This window comes from Hippoglossus stenolepis, chromosome 2, assembly GCF_022539355.2.
Source record: "Hippoglossus stenolepis isolate QCI-W04-F060 chromosome 2, HSTE1.2, whole genome shotgun sequence".
NCBI classification, from domain to species: Eukaryota; Metazoa; Chordata; class Actinopteri; order Pleuronectiformes; family Pleuronectidae; genus Hippoglossus; species Hippoglossus stenolepis.
Window position 1 is genome coordinate 26,103,495 of NC_061484.1, and position 18,963 is coordinate 26,122,457.

General features: G+C 39.7%; 1 protein-coding gene across 1 annotated transcript in view; it reads right to left on the bottom strand.

Annotated features, from left to right (window-relative positions):
- Positions 1–18,963, bottom strand: part of pla2g6 (phospholipase A2, group VI (cytosolic, calcium-independent)) — a 71,462-nt gene that overhangs the window by 46,653 nt on the left and 5,846 nt on the right. The window lies entirely within an intron of this gene.

Sequence of the window (18,963 nt, forward strand, 5' to 3'; positions counted from 1 at the left end):
CTTGGGATGATCTGTGCTCTGCAAGGTTCCTCAGTGAACATCTCCAGTACTGGATCCTTACTGCTGCAGCCATTAGAGAGAGTTAAATCATTAGTATAGAACAGGAGAGAAGTGATGGCGGCTGGTGAGCTGGTAACGAATACAGGTCGTATTAAGTTTCATGGAGTGATGAACAGCCACATCCTGACAATCCCAATGAACTGAACAAGAATGACTCAGCAGAATACATATTCAGAATAGGAAAGTGCGGGAGATGGCGGCTGTTCTGGGGTGACTTTGGTAAGTCACGGGTAGTACAGTATTTAGATTAAATACTGCATGCTTTCCCTTAAGAGTTACTATCACGATAATAATAAGGCAACTAATTCAACAAACTAATTCCATTTTACCTTCTTGCTTATTTGGGTTACATTTTGAAGACACTTGTTCAGGAACGTCTTTATCAACTGGCCAATCATCTTTCAGATCTGAGAGGAGTGATTTGTAGTCCTTCTATAACACGGAGAGGTGACCGAGGACGAAGAGTCACGCTGACCTGCAAGAACCAGTTGTCCTCCTGACGGACAACATGAACTACATTTGGTACTTGAACAATCCAACCTCTGAATCTGACAAGAAACTTCGGCAAGTACCTGGTTCTAGACCCACGTCAGCAGTGAACATGCAGAAGCTGCACCACCACAGGTTAAAATGCTCAGCTCTCTTCAAAAGATGCTCACTGTCCACAGAAGAAGAAAATGGACTCAAAAGCAGCCATAAGAGTCGTTGTTCTTCTCATAATTTGTAATACCCCTCCATCACTACTTGTAAGATTAGTGAGCATCACTGTACTCTGCTTCAAAGCAATGACTTTCCCATTCTCTTACACCCCCAACTTATGGCTTACCTCTTCCATTTCACTCTCTGAAGAAAGATGACTTCATCCAGTCTCTAGAACTGAAACCTCCTTCCTTGGAGGAGGTAAAGGCAAGAAGAGAATTACAACAGTTTCTTATTAGACAAACGTCCTCATCTATTCCCAGGGTTCAACTGAGTCCAAGCAGCGGCTTCAGCCATTGTTCTATTAGGCAGAGATGACGTTGTCCCATATGTTCCATGAATGTTATATTTTACAATAATGTACATAAATCGTAACTTTATTTTCTCAGTACAATTCAGTTTTTAATTTTATATACATCAAGTTATTCAGAGCAAATGCAGCTATATTAGACCCTCCCCACATTCATTTAACCTCCATTTAGGAACCTTTTGCTAATTTCATTAAGGAAATTTTAAATTCACAGAAATATTAAATAGGTATCTCTTCATCAGATAGCCCTGGTCAAATTGTGACGACATCTCCAGCTCCCAACAATAGAGGAGGATGATATTCTCTAAAGCAGCGTCCAACTCCCTAACAACAGGGTGCTCTCTACTCACAAATCCACAACCATCATTACAGAAAGAGGCAAGCCTATGCTGTTGACTTTACTGGCTCTTACCTGAGTAAACATCTGTTATTACAAGTGATTCAGACTTGCTGACTACTCAAAATTAAAAACTGTCTCAGACCATATTCACATTATTTTATGTATTTCCAACATTAGTAATAGGCTACTTTGATTGTAATGTCATTACTTGACATGTACCTGCTATGCTGAATGTAGTTAAGAAGTCTTATGAAGAAAATAGAAAAAAAGGTTATGTTTCCAATGAAGTATTTTCTATATTCGTTTTTGTATATTTGTATGATTGACCTGAAGTCGACAAATGCATTTCTATTTCCTCTTTCGAACAAACTGGCCTGTTAGTGGACCTCTAAAGTGCTTTGTCACACAGACAAAGGCCTTGTCTAAACTACTGCAGACAACAAACTTACTCAAACGCACTTGCTGGAGCCAGTGAGTGGAGAAAAAGTCTATGATCAACAATCCACCCAAACACCAGAGAGAAAGACAATGTGTTCCCAGGCATTGGGCAGAGTCAGGCTCGGTCAATGTGTTTTGGAAGTATTGGAGCTGTGCTGCTACATTGGCTACACACTGTAACTGGACAGGAACTGCCTAACAACTTTGCAGAAACTGAGTAAACAGCTGCCATTGTTGTTGTTGTTTCTCAGATGTACTCATTACTGAAAACAACAGTCAAACCGTGTGAAATAAGCTAATGACATCATCATTTCAAAATGCTCTGTTTGTTTTTCACATGGATAAACAGAAACCAGGTTCTTCAAATCTGCACTATTGGAAGGTGTTTGTATAAATCTCCATATTAGTGAGTTAAAATGCCGTTGCCATTTAGATGAGAGGTAAAACACAGAGAAGCATTTAATTTAGCAAAATATCAGCATTAGCATGGACAACATTCTCGCTTTGGCCCTCAAACAAGAGTTCGTCAACATTATGTTATAATTTAACACAGCGAAGATAGGAAGTGTAAGCATTTGAACAATTTAAGTCCATTTTTAAAAAAAAAAAAAAGAAACGCCAAACAAAGAACGCCAAAACCTGCAGTTTTTCAAATAACAAATATAACAACAATAAAACTGTCAACAGAGCCAGCGTCACGTTAATTCCAAGTGACAGCAAACAAACACCTGGCTGCAAGCTGAAACTGGTCTGACTGACTGAAGTGGATAGGCCAAAACTTTAGGGATGATAGATTGCAAGCCACACGCGCCCAAATAGTGCTGCAAGTGCACGGCACAAAACGATACAATGCAGCAATGTGGCAAACACCAATCTAAATTCCATGTTAACAATAAGAACTTAAAATGGTTTTGGTTGATGATGAAAATGTGGTGGAACAAACTACAATCAGGTAACCACGCCCCGTCTGAATGATGCTTTAGGGAAGCTTAACTGCTTTGACATATTACACCTTAATACTTATTAGCCTTGGTAGGTATGAGTTCTCAGGAGCAACATTCTAGTTTCAAATTAGTTTAATGTTAACAGCAATGAAACTTGTTAAAGGCAATGGGGAGATGGAACTCTAGGTTTATTATGTTACATCTAAACACAGCCCACATGGTCATTTAAGAGACTATTGCTGCTTTCACAGTAAACTTTGGCGAGTTTGTGGTTATAGCGTCATGTGCGCTGGTGTTTAAGTTGTGAAGAGAACATTGCTGCAGAGCAAGCTTTACTGGCGTTACTGTCGGTGTCTAAACCATAGATACACAATATATAACACGTTAACTTAGGCAGGTCATGCTTTTAGGAAGTACATAGAACTCTTTTTAAACTAAGAATGAACAGGAAGAGATTTCTTACAAGTTGAGATCTGATAAACAGTCTCACACAGACAAACAGACAAGGCTACAAACAGTCTTTTATTTACTTCTCTGTGATAGATTTTTACAATTTAAGTTTTATTTTTGATGAGCTTTCATTTAAAGTTGATACTTTCTGTTGGCCTGAGAGAAGACAACACAACCATGTTGTCGGCAGGAGCTGAATGTGTGTTCATGGGGTTTGCCACCTTCCCATCTCAGGTATGAATGACCGTTTATATTTACTATAATAACATGAATCGTAACTGAACCGTAAGAAATTTTAATATTTGTCATTATATTAGTCAATTGTAGATTGATTTGAAGAAAAAGATAGCGTTTAAAATATTTTCTCGAATTCATATAACACATATATTACAGCAAATGCAGTATACACAAAAACAATTAATGCTTTAATTTATCTACTAGAAGTTAAGAACTATAAAAGTAACTTGCACCGCTGACAAGGGTTGGAGCAAACAGCATCTGTGCCTTAAAAGGTTCATCAGTGGATCTACACTGCTCCAGCTCAACGTCCCAAAATCAAGCAGAAATGGTTCACTGTTAGCTCTGGAGGACAACAAGATGTAGTTCAAGATCAGATCTTTGCAGATGAAAAACGTGTGAACGCTCTGAAGGAAGCAGCTTCACTGGCCCCACCATCAATGATCTGAGAAGTGATAAAAACACTTACTGTTATGGCCAGCATTAATGACAAACAAAATAAAATGCCGGGGGAGTCATTCAGCTCCTTATTGGAAGTACAGTGGTTCAGTTATTTATTATTAATTGATCACTGCAAAAATAACATCAGTGCATTAATTCTTGTTTTATTCAACATCCTCTATGGGCCCTGCAGGTGAGAGTGTTTCCTGCCACAAGGAGAGAAAAGACAGTGTCACTGATGTACAGCAACAGCAGTTGTCCTCAAACTGAAAGCCCTGTGAAGGTCTATATCTGGTACAGAACACAGAGTTTTCTCTGTCAGGACTGGGCAATGCCTTGGTACAAGGGAGCTAATCCAGCCAGTCAGTCACATACTCCTGTACTCTCAAGGCTACGGGCATCTCAGGAGGCCCTGAAGTCTCAGTGGGTGAAGTGACAACATGTGGCTCCCGTATCCTGGTGCCGAATTGTAAACTTGTGAAGAACTGTTCACCACAGAAAGTCGTTCTTCTTTTTGTCCAGCTTCTCCATCCTTCTTAGCTCACTTGACCTGTAAAGGCAGAATGTGCTCATATCTTAAGACCAGAAAGATGGGCATTGCTCCATGCATATCCCAGGAGTGAGTTTTCACAAATAATTACACACAAACACACTCCCCAACCCCATACGTCTAAATCCTTTAAATAATGTTTTCACAATTTAAAGAGATACAGTGTTTACAGAGATGAATTAATTACCTTACTACGTTGGCCAGGTCATGAGGTCCTGGACCAAGGGACCATGAGATATGAATTCTGGTTGCTGATTAAGGTTAGGCATGAATTATCACAGAATGGAAACGTGTGTGGCGTGTGTTGTGTACAAATTAACAAGAAAGCAGGATGGATTTTCACTCACTGAAGCCTGTTGGCAGGGATTATAAGTAATACTTGTTTGAGTCCTCAAGTTATTATTACATCTCGATTAACATGGCAGAGATAAAGTGGTGAGAAACAGTTTGTTTTCATTCTCTCAACAGAAGTACAAGTACATGTTCAAAAGAGACTAAAGTCTAGTGGGATTTAAAACTGACCTCCATAACACCAGCTGTCAAGACGAGCTCAAACCATCATGGTACAAAAACAGGCAGGTGGAGCAGGAACCACAACAGGTTCAAGCTCCTCTCCTCCCTCTTACTCACTGTGCTGTAGAGCACTTGTTCTCAGATGAAGTTTGTGAGTATAGATGATTGTGAATCTATATTTATAATTCTGGAATTTAGGTGAGAGGCCTGTAAAAGGAAAGATAAACTGTTTGATAGTTTGTTTAAAATCTCTGAAACACAAAGTGTTAAGGATAAATACTGCTTCACAGTGAATTATGTCAACAGGAGGATCTGTGCTCTGCAGGTTCCTCAGTAGACATCTCATTGAATACTCGGATCATTTCAACCAGCAGGTGGAAGTCTACAAATGTTGTGACATAAGAATAGGAGGGGAGGATAATGTGGCTGGTGAAGAGCTGATAACGAATACAGATCATTATTAAGTTTCTTGGAGTGTTGAACCATACATCACAGCTATCAATAAACTGAACAAGAATGGCTCAGCATGATACATATTCAGAATAGGAAAGAGATCACGAGAATGGCGGCTGTTCACTGGATAACTTTAATTAAATCCTGATAATTACAATGCTTGGGTTGTACATACGCCACCTTACTGCGAAATTACTGCCGATAATAATAAAAACCCAATTCCAACAAACTATTCCCTTACCGCTTGTTTAGGATTGTTTGAGCGCATTCGGAAACGTCTTTATCATAAGCCATCTCATCTTAGATTTGGTGAAGTTTAGTCCTAGGAGGTGACCTGGGGACAGAGAGTCACAGCTGAACTGCCAGAACCAGTTGTCTCAGCGGACAACATGAACTACATTAGTACTTGAACAATCAACCTCCTGAATCTGACAAGCTTGCAAACAGTACATAGTTCTCAGACCCCGTCAGCAGCTTGAACATGCGAAGCTACTCACCTGAGGTTAAAAATGCTCAAAGAATATAGATGAAAGATGCTCACTGTCACAGAGAAAATGGACTCAAGCAGCCATAGGAATCGTTGCTCTTCTCCTGAGTTGTATCTGCACTCCCCCATGTGCTTATGGATAAGTTGAAGCATCACTATTACTCTGCTTTTAGCTCAATGACTTTCACATTCTTTCTTTTACCAACATGGCTTCCTCTTTCATTTCACTCTCAGAAGAAAGATGACTTTGCATCCAGTCTCCTAGAACTGGAAACCTCTGTCAACAGGAGGAGGTAAAGCAGAGAATTTAACAGTTTCTTCCATTAGACAGCATTCTCTGTATCTATTCCAGAGAGTTCCAACCGGGTCAAAAACAACGCTTCAACCATTGTTTCCTAGTAAACAAAGAAGATGCATTGTACATCATGTTCCATGAATGTTATATTTTAATAATGTACATAATCATGTTTTATTTATCAAGTAATTCACTTTTATATTTGTAACAACACATCTAAAAAAGAGTTCTTTAAATAAATGCAGCTATATTGAACCCTCCAATTCTTTTGGCCTCATTTCAGAATCTTTTGATTTCATTACGAAATTTAATGCCACGAAATATTAAATAAAATATTTCTCTTGTCTGCTATCAGATAAGCCACGATCAGTCTGCGGCGACAATGCCAGCTCAGCAGCCAGGAGGATGATAAACACCTTAACTGGCGTCGATTCACAACAACAGAGATGCTCTCTGCTCACCGTCAAAGCCACATCAGCTGAAGGGAAGCAAAGCCTATATAGTGTCAGTTTACCACGAAACAACACAGGTAAACACCAAATCCATAAATGCATTTCTATTTACCCACTTTCAGGCCAAACTGGCCTGTTAGTGGACCTCTAAGTAATACATCCTTCCAAACAAAGGCTTTTTATCTGATATTTCCCCTCATTTAAAAGAAAGTAATCTCCTTCACGTTTAAGTTTCCTTAACACTCCTCTCTGATACAGGTATCTCTGTCAAATAAGGAAGCTTAGACTACAAACATCAAACCCAAGCGTCTGTGGGCCATTAGGTGGCATTAAATCAGGATCAACAATCACCAAACAAGGACATTTTCCGTTTTGTAAAATATCCCAACGTGCGCATGGACAAAATTGTTTGTGGTTGTAATGCTGTTCTGTCATTATCTACCATTGCCACTTACTGTGCGTTGAGGGCATCGGTCCCATTATGATGATTAATGTTTAAACCATATGTTGCTGTGATTAGATACCTGTTCAAAGTCCGGTATAGACCAAATCGTAAAAACATGAAAAGAATTGTGGACATATGAGTAGTTCTAAATTTGGGTCCCCACAGGAGACACACATGAGCAGCACTTTTTATGTACACATCGCCAGTGCTTCATTGCCACACATATATACCTGTGGAGAATGCTAGAAGGAAAAGAATGTGACAAGTGTTTTTATTAAACTTGCCAACCAATCAAATGGATTAGAACATATTCAGACTCTATTTTAAAGGGCCAAACACTGCGAAGATCATAAAACCTGATTAAGCGAGACACATGTAATTTGCATCATATCTGATTTGATTATTCTGCATATCAATACGTTGAGCCTGTATTCACACTGCTGGAAGATAGCTCATCTGCATCCATAGCCATTGCACAAACAGAAAACTTGATAAACCACGATAATGATACGAATTGATAAGTGCATGATGCCTGCTTGCTGTTATGCATAAATGTAAGTCAATTATTCCTCCATTAGATTTCAGTATTTGTATCTTCCAGTAATAGTGCCTTGACCAGTTACTCTCATCCTCTCCATAAATGCTTACACCATCTTCTGCCCTGAATACATGTTCTCAGCCTCCATCTCTGCATATACTGATTTTCTCATGCAGTCACATTGGTATCAGGAGCAGATTTGGCTGAGAATCCCAGGAGGATATCTCTCTTCTCATGTAGATACATCTGGGTTTACACAGCATATCACAGGATCGCGTCACTCACCTCCTCCAGCATCACCTCCTGTGACAGCTGGGGCTCAATCTGCACAAATTAACACAGGGGGTTTGTAAAGGAGTTGCTGCTCAAGGATTCCACAGAACATCCAATATAGAAATTCTGGGCTGACCAAGAAACACTGAGGATAATGGGAGTTATGCATAATAAACATATAATGTCATATAAATAGTTTACAGTATCTTGATCTATGTAATGAAATGTAACTCATATTCAAATCAGGAGTAAGCAGACAAGTTTCTGAATCCCAGATAGATTTTCACAAATTGTGCATTAACAGCTGAGAAGGGACCTTTGACACACTCACATTTGACAATTACTGCAACACATGAACACCAATATTCCGGCTACTGGATTTAAATAGATATTATTTTGATAGATCAATGAATTCAATAGAAAAACTCCGTAGGATGTTATAAAGCAATTAAAATGAACATGTCACATGAGGATGTAATACTTCAAATGTCTTGATTTTTGCTTATTCCGAGTATCAGTAAGGTTAAGATAATCAGAAAATGCTGTTTGTGAGTGTCTTGTTATAACCTCACTATGATTATTACCGTCTTTGTGTTTCAAACACTGTATAGGAAGCATCAGAGTATAGAGAGAATGAAGAAAGTGCTTACAGAAGGTAGTTGTGATAAAGATGTTTTGATGGATAAGCGAGCGAGGGCGAAGGCAGGTGAAGTGGTGAAAAGGAACCAGCAGCAAGTTCGCTTTTCAGCAAACCTGTGATAGATGGTGTCGATCATCTCACACAGGCTCTGGCTCTGTCCACGACATAAGCCCGTAGAGTCGTGCGCTGTTTGAGTCAGAAGACAATTAAAGGCAACAAAAAAGTCTGAAAAACACAACTCCGACTCATGGGACAATGAAAATCAATGGTTAAAAGAGTCAACATGAGCTTTTTTTTTATTTAACTACAAAACAAAGAGTTGGAGACTGAAGCAGCGGCCGTAGCTCAACTCACACACAGTCCACCAACATCTTGCCACCATCTTGGCTCTCACAAGAAAAGAGCTCTTGTAGCTCAGAGGATTTACAGAGGTGGAACATCCTACAGAGCTCACCACACCTGAGGGTTTACTAGGAAGATTTACAGGGCACGTTGTAATTACAGTATTCACTGATCTAAATTTATTATCTTTTTGTATTTGCTATGAAGATTTTCAGCATATTTAGGTAGAACAGAGCTGTTGCTGTTTACACTGAACAAACACGCTCAGATATTGCCTCAGTGAGGATTTTAGACAACATATGACCAACAGCAGTCTCTGCCCCCAGTCCAACTTAGTACCTTTTATATAGACTGGTCAGGAGGCCAGGCTGCTAGTATAGAATGGGCAGTGCCATTCATGCTCCTGCCAGCACAAAGTGGTTGTTGACACTTTCCGTTAAGTGATCTTGACTTTTGAATTTAGTTCAGACGGAGCATGAGATAACATTGACATGATTGTGTTGAGACACAATGAAGTGGCCTACCTGTCAGGAGGCGGCTATACCCAACCTGTGATTTCACTCCCTGTGGCTGAGGAGAACTGGGAGTGTTGGATGAGTTAGAAAAGTGAGGAACAGATAGATGAATGACATAATGAGAACAAATATACTTAACAAATCATGTAGATTTAGCGATTGGATAGATGGTGTGGATAGGAGCAATACAAATGTAGGCTTGCTCAGCCGTGTACTTTGCCTCGTTTTGTGACTTGTTGTACTGATGGATTTCTGACATGGCGATCCAGTGTGTCGGGTTATTGGCCAGCAGCCCTCCCATCAGAAAGCGGCCATTGGTCAGGAAGTAGGTGGGAGCAGCACCGCTGGAGGCGAGGCAGCTACGCCACACGGGATTGTTCTGATGTAAGGAACAAGAATATGAGAATGAGCCGAAAGGCAGTTTTAGACTCCAAACTTCAGAGAGAAAGATGTACTGACAATGGTTAAATTTTCAAACTGCTCGACAATAAACAAACACATTGATCGATGGTGAAGGACAAAGAGGCACAAACGTATTTCTTTTGCTGCTGTGCCTCATAAGTAACGTATGTTTACATTAATATATTTAAATTTACGAGTTAATACAACTTTTTGACTGATTAAACTCTTTGTACAAACTGTTCCTTACAGATCTAAGTAGTCTCTCATTCACCCACCTTCATCTGTCACCTTCCCTATAACTTTCTGGGCGGCTCCTCTGTGTATCCTACTATCAACGCACATCCTCATCTCCCATCCTGCAACAACAACATGACAACAAGTGCGTTCTTGGACACAGTGACACAAGCTCACATTCACAGAGCTTTTATTTTGTTTCTGAAGTGACTAAACTGAGACTTTGTTTTTACTATTGAGATTAACGTCACAAGGCAGGTTGTCGCCATCAGTGAGTAGTTTGTGCACTCACATTATTCTGCACTGGTCTAAGGCCAACATACACACAAGTGGTAATTCTGGATTACCATATTGTGGGATGATTAGTTGGAGATGTGGCAGTGGTGGCGTGTGAGGGAGGCCTCTGCGGACGGAGGGTTGTAGTTCCTGAAAGTGTGCAGCTCGCCTGGATGTCTGTCTGCCAGGACACTGGTCACCATCACCCTGTACACAAACAGAGTAGAGGAAGAGAAAAGAGTAACGTGAAGAGGAGACAGATAAAGAGTCGCAGAGACCAATTTACATCAATACATTTTTACTTTCTCAGTGGTTTCAGATGTAGACTCTGCTTGCAGAAGCTTGGCTGCAGTAATGATATAAACCCCACCTCCTCCATGTTAGCGGATGGGACATGGACCACACACTACTCAAAGTCATCATTTTCTCTGAAGATGGTGTCTGTCGTTTTTATGTAACTCTAAGTACACTGATGTATTTTAAATATTTATTTTTCTGTTCAGTTTGGTTTTAATTTGTTGTTGGCCTTAGAAAGAGCAAGTACGGAATCATCATGATTGACAGCTGAGACGGTCTCACGATTGGTCGAGAGATCACTACTGCTCAAGCTCTGGCTCCAAATCACGAAAATCACAAGATGTATACATTTATCATGAGATGTACAAGCTCATCTTTGTGATGACAAGCATCTTTATTTACAGTCTGTGGTTTCAGAGCAGAGTCGGTTTCACCCAAAATCTGCTCAAACATTCAAAGGCACAGTAAAACAAAAAATTGCATTTCAAGATGGTTGATTAAATTTCTCCAAGCAGCAGAAACTAAGAAGAAACACAGATCCCCACAAGAAAGAAACGCAGCCTTCTTCATGGAACTAATTGGCTGAACACTGAATCTTTAAGGAAAGTTTCTAGTGGTTTATTTTTGCGTATTTTCACTGTGGTACAGTAGTGGTGCTACACACAATCATGTAGCTAACACTGGGCATTTTATTTCTTGGCCTGTGAGAGCCTTTCGCTGCCACTCTCCAAGTTTTTTTTTGACTAATGTGCAGTAAGACCCATTCGCAAGAGCTTCAGTTACCTCGGGTGTTGGACGTCTGTCATCTTGATGTTCTCCCCAAACTCTTTTCAGGAAGTCACTCAGCGGTGCAGATTCATAAGTCGTGACCCCTTAAATACCTGCTCCTTCATCCGAAAGTACCAAGCAGCGCAGGTACTCCATAGACTTACTGCATGTAAAAGAACCGCCATTATTGTTTTGATGCAGTTTTATGCAAACAATGTGGAGTGGAAAGGAAAAACACAAACCGTGGACCATAAGCGAGGCAGGATGCCCCGGTGCTCGTACGCGGCCCAGTCAAAGCTTTCTCTGGTTGATCGACCTCTTTCTCAGGCGATCCAACATCTGGATCAACTACGAGACCCTTGATACCTCCTGCATCAGACACAGCAGACTGTCATCCTGCAGCAGAGAGAGAACAAAATGACTTCTTTACTTCCCGACAGATTTATGCGTCTCAAATCTGCAACATTAATATAAAAGATCATTAGAAACTTTAAGGTTTTTAATACTTGGAATTGGAAGTAGAACTAAATCCCAGAAAAAATAAGCAGAGCTTCTCTTTATCTTAATAAAAACTACAATTCTCCAACATCTCACAATGTTAAAATATAGATTCACCCTCAGTCTACGCCCAGATTCCAAATGATCAAATATAAATCAGAGATAAGTCTACCTCATTTCAGAAAATGACTTTACATCACCTTTGGATAAAACATGGACAATACTCACTTCTTTTCACCTTTCGACCGTCCACTTCAGACCAGACCTCTGCTCTTGCACTGATTGCCCCGGCCATGATGTTCACTCAAACCCTGTCAGCCAATCACAACAGCTATTGGTGGTATTGACAATACAATGGGCCAGTAATTAATTGGTAAATCATGGAAGACTAAAGAGAGAACTGGGTTTCTACAAGCCACATGGGAGTTTTACTACGAATATCTATTTAGTTAAATACTATTTTAGATTTCCTTATAATAAATGTTGCTTTATTTGGAGTTATGCAAATTTGGGATAAGTTAGAAAGGAGAATGTAAGAAATAGTTAAACTATACTAGAATTCTTATCATTTAATATCTGGCCTTCTTCCTCTCAAATATGATCCACATAAAAACATTTGGGAGTAGGGCAGCGGGTGCGTGCTGATAAATAAAAGTAAAAAATCTAAATAATATCACATCTTGTGACTAATGTTTTAATCTGGCTAAAGTTGTAATTTATTAACTCCGCCAAGGAGGTGATCTTTTGTCCCGGTCCTTTTGATTTGTTTATCAGGATGACTCAACTCAATCATAACTCATGGATCTTTTTGAGGGGACTGAAATCAATACAAATCAAATTGTATTTTATAGATTGATGAAGATTCTACACTAAGTTAAACTGGATGAGAACAATCAGCTCAACTGTAAAATATACGATGAATATAAAAATAATGTAAAAAGGCTTCACAGTAGATACAGCTCCTCCCTGACCAGCGGAGCAAGTAGGCTAAATGCTTGAGGAACAGTGGTTTTACCTATGGTTTCAGAGACTTGGCCTTGAAGGTGACCAGGGGGAGGCTGCCAGGAGGAGGGGTGGCAGCTGGACTACACTACACAGCATGTCAACCGATGTCTTTCTATTAGGACCTATCATGTGCCCTGACACCCAGACACACTGCGCAAGCAAGTCAATATATTTAAATCATGCAAACCCCACAAAAGCAGAAAGAGAGAAAAGAGAGAAAGAGAGAGAGAGACAGAGAGAGAGAGAGAGAGAGACAGAGAGAGAGAGAGAGAGAGAGAGAGAGAGAGAGAGAGAGAGAGAGAGAGAGAGAGAGAGGCAGGCTGTTCCTGGGCGCATGTCATCACATGTGCATTTTCAAAATCCCAATAACAGCAAATTCTATTCATCACCATTTCTGCTTCAGAGAATCAGGTGGAGGTTTCATACACAATCATATCAATGTGTAAACAGCAAATATACTCCTGCAATAATCAAAATAAACAAAAAAATGTCAATTATGAATATACAGTTACCTGTTATTGTAATTACATGTAAGAGCAATTAAGTGTCTTTGAACTGTTTCTTGTCTGCAGCATGAGATAAATTCTTAGAGAATCAACAATCTTCATCACACTACATGGCAGAACAATGTCTGTATTACCTGTAAAAAAGATTAAAGTTATTCATTACATACAATCATTTCTTCTGAGATTGAAGAAATGTTATCAACAGCAGAACATGTCCTTTCAAATAAAACCTCATGAGAAATCAAACCCGGGCAGTCAGGCGAGGCTCAGTAGAAAGTTTCCATCACAGCATTTCCGCTGTCAAAACTTCGGACTTCCTTCTGTTTGCTCTTTCTTTCTCACAGAATCGTTCATTCGTCTCTCTCAGTTCAAGCCCACCTCGTCCCCGTCCGCAACCTCGTTTACCTTTGCTGTGCATTTCAGCGTCTGATCGTGGAGTTTCTCCAGGTGGGTGCTTGGATCTCACATACGGCTTTTGAACACCATCAGAGCTCAGTCAGCTCATGTGAGAGAGTCCCATCTACAACTTCAGTGAGTGAGTATCGTCACTCGTCTTTTCAATGAAGTCTCTGTGGTTTCTTGGTGAGATATCCTAATGTACAAACCTTGAGACAAAGGCCTTGTCTAAACTACTGCAGACAACAAACACTCAGAAGCAACGCTTGCTGGGCCGGCGGTGGAGAAAAAGTCTATGATCAACAATCACCAAACACCAGAGAAGAATAATGTATTTCAAACTAAAATTGGGCAGAAGTCAAGCTCTGGTCAATGTTTGAAATGTGGGCTGTGCTGCAACATTTAGCTGCACATATTAACTGGACCCAGAACTGCTAACACAACTACTGAAACCCAGTGGCGCAGCTGCCATTGTTGTTGTTGTTTCCACAGTGTCTGCTCATTTTACAAAAAGCAACAGTGACACTGTGAAGTAAACTGTGACATCATGTCCCGTTTCCAAAATGCTTTGTTTTGTTTTCACACACGGATAAACGAAACCAGGTTCTGATCTGCACTATTAGGCGTTTGTAAAAATCTCATATTAGTGAGTTAAAATGCTGCCGTTTGCATTTAGATGAGAGGCCAAACACAGAGGAAACATTTCGGTTGAGCAAAATATCAGCATTAGCATGGACAACATTCTCGGCTGGCCCCCTCAAACGTACGTTAGGTAACAGTATGTTATAATTCTTACATATGAAGAAGATGAGAGTATGAAAAAACATTTTAACACATCAAATTAAGTTAATTTTCAAAAACCTAAAACAAAGAACATTAAAATATTCTAATTTCCAAAATATGAAAATATAAACAACAATAAAAAATGTCAGATAAACGTCATAAATCATCAGTGTTTGAGTTTATCAAATTAACGGAATTACACAAAAACCACTAGACTGACAACCATGACATTTTGTGGAGGGGTGGGACGTGTGAGGAATACACACAGGAAGTTTCACAAACAACTCCGATACGTGTAATAGTTGATTCAAAAGTAGCTGTAGCAAACAAAGCACACAACTGCAGCTGAGAGCGCTGAGGATCTGACTGACTGCGTGGATGAAGTAGAAACTTTAGGGATGATAATTCAAACACATGGCAAATAGTGCTGCAAATTGCACGACACAAACGATACAATGCAGCAATGTGGCAAACACCAGTCTGAGATTCCATGTTATAATAATAAGTGAAGCTTAAAAATGGTTTGGTTGATTATGAAATGTGGTGGAACAAACTGAGTCTGTTTGTTTCACCGTCTGGATAATTAACTGGAAACGCTGCTTTGACATATTATAATACTTATTGGCACTTGGTGGAAGGTATGGACTGTCAGAGCAACATTCCTGAATTTCAAATTAATTTAATGTTAGCAACAGCTAAGAAACTTGTGTTAAAGGCAATGGGAGATGAACTCTAGGTTTATTATGTTACATCCAAAACACTTCCATGATTGTATTAAGAGGAGACTATTGCCTTTACATTTGAAACTTGTGAGTTTGTGGTTATGACATCATGTACATGGTGTTTAGGATTTGGCGAGAACATTGCTGCAAGGCAAAAACTGCTGACGTTGCTGTCGGTGTCTAGAAGCCACGGATACACAGTCTAACACACGTTAGTAGGCGAGTCACATAAAGAGGAAGTATGTAGAACTCTTTTTTTTTAAACTAAGAATAATGAAGAGCAGTTTCTTTTAAGTTGAGATCGTCAAACAGTCTCAAACAGACAAACAGACCATTCTGACTTCAGTCTTTCATTTTCTCTGTAGTAGATTTTACAATTTAAAAGTTTCAATTTTTTTGTGAGCGCTTTCATTCAAAGAACGATGCTTTGTCCAAGGAAAGCTGAAAAGAAGACAACACTTGTGTGTTATTAGGCAGGAGCTGAGTGTGTGTGTTCATGGGTTTGTTCTGTACACATCTCAGGTATGAATGACCGTTTATATTTTACTATAATAACTGTGAATCGTAACTTAGACCGTCAAGAAATTTTAATATTTTGTCATTATATTAGTCAGGTGTGTAAATTGATTTGAAGAAAAAGATGACGTTTAGAAATATTTTCTTTTCAGAATTCTGCTCTTCACATATATTACAGCAAGTCAGTATTTACAAAAAAACAATGAATGTACAATTTATCTACTAGAAGTTAGAACTATAAAAATACTTTTCTGTTAAAGGAGGTTAGAGCAAACAGCATCTGTGCTAAAAGGTTAAATCATTGGATCTACACTGCTCGCTCAGCTTCCCAAATCAAGCGGGAAATGGTTTTAATTTGTTAGCTGGGAGGGCAACAAGAAGGTTCAGGAATCAGATGTTTTGCAGATGGAAGCAGTATGTGAACATGTCTGAAGGAAGACTTCACTGTGCCGATCTGACTGATCACAGAGAGAGTGATAAACACATACTGTTGTAGTGATGTTAATGACAAACTTAATAAATGCCAGGGGAGAGAATTCAGCTCCTTGTTGCCGGTACAGTGGTTCAGTTATTTATTATTAATTGATCACTGCAAAAAATAACATCCCAGTGCATTAATTCTTGTTTATTCAACATCCTCTCAGACCTGCAGGTGAGTGTTTCCTGCCACAGGAGAAAGACGGTGTCCCTGATGTGCAGCAGCTTGATTTTGTCCTCTGACTGAAAGCCCTGTGGTCTCATCTAATTGCAAGGGCACAAGAGTTTCTCTGTCAAGGACTCGTCTCCTTGGTACCAGGAGCTAATCAGCAGCGGGGAATCAGTCACATGCTCCTGTGCTCTCAAGGCTACGAGCATCTCAGAGCCCCTGAAGTCTCAGTGGGTGAGTGACAACATGTGGCTCCGTGTCTGGTGCCTTGAATTATAAAGAAAGCTTGTGAAAAACTGTTCACCACAGAGAAGTCGTTCTTCTTTTTGTCCAGCTTCTCTCACATCAGCCTGCTTCACTGCTGACCTATGCTAAAGGCAGAATGTGCTCAAGTCAGCAGAGACCAGAAGATGAGCCGTGCTCCATCACATATCCCAGGAGTGAAGTTTCACGCAAATAATTACACACATAAAACACACTCACACAACCCATCGTCTAAACCCACTTTAAGTAATGTTTTCTGAATTTTAAAAGATCTACAGTGTTTCACCGAGAATGGAATTAGTTACCTTAGGCGTTGAGCTGGTCATACTGAGGTCCTGGTTAGGAGACCATGAGATATGAATTCTGGTTGGAGTTAAGGTTCGCATGGAGTAAGATCTGAATGTAAGCATGTGTGTGTATGTGTACAAATTAACTAAAGAAAGCATGGATAGTTTTCACTCATCGTGCATGCTTGAGGTGAAGTGGTGAGAAGCAGTTTGTTTTCATTCTCTCCCAGCAAGTAGTACATGTTCAAGGCTGAACTGGTGGGATTTCAAACTGGCCTATGACACCAGCTGTCACAGACAGAAGCAAAAACCATCATGGTACAGAAACAGAAAATTGGAGCAAACTTACAGCAAGTTTCAGCTCCTCTCCTCACTCTTACTCCTGTGCTGTGGAGCACTTGTTCTCGAATGATTTGTAGTATGAACTTTCGTTTGTGGTCTGTTATAATTCATAAAAGATTTGAGTCAAGAGCCTGTAAAGGAGAAAGATAAACTGTTTGATGATTTGTTTAAATCTCTGTTTTCAGAGTGTTCAGGATAAATACTGCTTCACAGTGAATTATATGTCAGCAGGAGGATCTGCCAGTGCTCTGCAAGTTCCTCAGTGAACATCTCCAGTGAGTGCTCGGATCATACAACCAGCAGTGAAGTCTAAATCGTGGTATAAGAATAGGAGAAGTGATATTGCGGCTGGTGGCGGCGTCATTAGCAATTTAAGATCAATATTGATTTCTTTGAAATCGGCAGCAGCACACATCGAACAATCAATAAACTATTGAACAAAGCAATCAACGTTGTCGATAGGAAGTGATGCAGAAGGGTGCAGCTATTCTTAAGACGATATTAGCGTCCCAAATCACATTACAATCATTAAATTAAGTATTTCTATACTTTCATAGGGTTATCAATGATAATAATCAGCAACTAAATTTAACAATCTTTCATTATATTCTCTTACTATTTGGCACGAGACATGTTCAGGTCACACATCAATAACCTAAATCTCTGTCTTTAGATCAAGTAAATTTAGTCTCCCTGGTGATGGGGAGGTGACCCGAGGGCAGAGAGTCAGCTGACTGCAGGCAGTTGTCCTCTGGACAACATGTTTACATTTAATTGCTTGAACAATCAACCTCTGAATCTGACAAAAACACAAAGCAGTCACCTGGTTCTGAACCCCGTCCAGCCGGTGAACATGCAGGAAATTCTCCTGCAAGGTTAAAAATGCTCAAAGAGGCTCTCTCTCTTCAAGGTAACCACTGTCCACAGAAGAAGAAAATGGACTCCAGCAGCCATAAGAATCTTGTTCTTCTCCTAATTTTGTAATACCCACCTCCATCTTCTTGTGGATTAGGTGAGCACATCACTGTGCTCTACTTCAAAGCCAATGACACTCAACTTCCTCCACTAGCACATTCACCTCTTCATTTCACTCTCTAGAAGAAAGATGACACCATCAGTCTCCTAGAACTGAAACCTCCTTCAAGCAGGAGGAGGTAAAGCAGAAAAGGAAATTTAACAGTTTCTTCCATTAGTCAAAATCCTCATCTATTCAGAGGGATTCAACCGAGATTGAAACCTTGAAAACTATTACATTGTTCTAATGAAACAGAAGTACATTGTCCCATATGTTCCATAGATGTTATATTTACAATAATGTACATAAATCATGTTTTATTTCTCAGTACAATTCAGTTTTTAATTGTATATGCATCAAGAGTTATTCCAGGCAAGTAAAGCTACTTATTAGACCCTCATTCATTTGACCTCCATTTGGAATCTGTTAATTTGATTCGAAAATTTAAATACACAGAAATATTAAATAAAAATGTTTCTCTTGTCTCTTCATCAGACCAGCCCATAGTCAAGCCCTACGAGAACATCTCAGCTCCACCAATGGGGAGGATGATATTCTCTAAGGCAATCAACTCCCCAACAACA